This window comes from Cebus imitator, unplaced genomic scaffold, assembly GCF_001604975.1.
Source record: "Cebus imitator isolate Cc_AM_T3 unplaced genomic scaffold, Cebus_imitator-1.0 Scaffold580, whole genome shotgun sequence".
NCBI lineage: Eukaryota > Metazoa > Chordata > Mammalia > Primates > Cebidae > Cebus > Cebus imitator.
In genome coordinates, this window is record NW_016107895.1 from 308,400 (window position 1) to 309,941 (window position 1,542).

Here is a 1,542-nt window from a genome sequence, read left to right on the forward strand (position 1 = left end):
AAAAAAAAAAAAAAAAAAAAAAAAAAAAGTGGGGATAATAACTATTACCCTACGTACTTCAGAAAGGGTTTCTGAAATGCTTATATGAGATACTGTAAGATAAATCCCCTTTGCAGGCTGTCACATACACCACACAAAAAAAATATTGGACCATATGCTCTCTTAAGGCCTTTCCAAGTCTGGTTTCATATTTTGACTTTTATCGTTGTACATCTCAGAAGCCACATATATACTATGCCAAAGGAGCAAAATGAAATGGCCTTATTCTTAACAGCTTAGTACTACAACTACTAGCTGACATTTACACAGCATTATAATGCTTATAATATTACATGGCATTATTACGATGTGTTGCTGACTAATTTTCACAGCAACAGAAACTGGTGATCTCAATTGATATACAACAAGTGAAGAAGCTATACTGTGGCTTGTGAAAAAGTCTGACTAGTGATATCATCTTATATTTGTAAGATTATAGTGCCTGGAGATGTTTTCCACAAATATCTTATTTGATGCTTATAAGCAACCTTGTAAGATAGGTAGGGCAAATATTATTTCCTCTACTTTAGACAGGAGGAAATTTAAACTGAGAAGGGTGGCTGGGTGTGTTGGCTCATGCCTGTAATCTCAGTACCTTGGGAGGTTGAGGCAAGAAGATTGCTGTAGCCCAGGAGTTCAGGACCAGCCTGGGCAACATAGCAAGACCCCCATCTCTTAGAAAAACAGGAAAAAAACTGAGAGGGGTTTAGTACCTTGCCCAAGATTACGAGGGTAACAGCAGTCAAAACTAGATTCCAAACCTATCTTCTGACTCCTAATCCAGGATTTGCCCATCACCATACTAGCTCTGCAACTAAAATAAACAAATGCTGACAAACTGAACCAACATCATTTCTTATAAGGTGCTTATCAATACAAAAATTCAAGCTATTGTACTCTGAAGTATCTTTTAACACCAAATCCCTGACACTCTAATGGAAAGTAATTTCTTTATTTTTTAATTTTTTTTATTTATTTATTTTTTTAGGGCCAACAGCCTTCCGAGCAGAGAACCTCAGGGGCTGACAGCATTTGGGGCTGAAGGCCAGAAAGCAACTTCTTGAATTGGTTGTGTGTCAAATACACATTAGGGAAAAAATTATTGGTAGCAAGAGACTGCCCTTAGTAACTGCCCTTACCATTATATTTAAGTTAAACATTTCAGTAAGGACCCATTTGCTAAGCAAAGAATCTGAACCTCAGGCTAAACTGCTGGACTACAAACTGCTGCTCATTTCTGGGCTAACGAGTGTCTTGTAGCCCAGGATATAAGAAAAACATAAAAAGCAAGAAAAAAGAAATGTCTACTATTAAGACGGTAGAATAAATGATATGAATAATATCTGCATGTCTTGAGGCCTTTCCTAAGAATCATCGGCCTGGTGCAGTGGCTCACTCCTGTAATCCCAGCACTTTGGGAGGCCAAGGCAGGCAGATCATGAGGTCAGGAGATTGAGACCATACTGGCTAACATGATGAAACCCCGTCTCTAATTAAAAATAC

The 1,542-nt window shown here is 37.9% G+C and overlaps 1 protein-coding gene across 5 annotated transcripts in view; it reads right to left on the reverse strand.

Annotated features, from left to right (window-relative positions):
- The window catches only part of CUL4B (cullin 4B), a 33,689-nt gene that overhangs the window by 28,025 nt on the left and 4,122 nt on the right, over window positions 1–1,542 (reverse strand). The window lies entirely within an intron of this gene.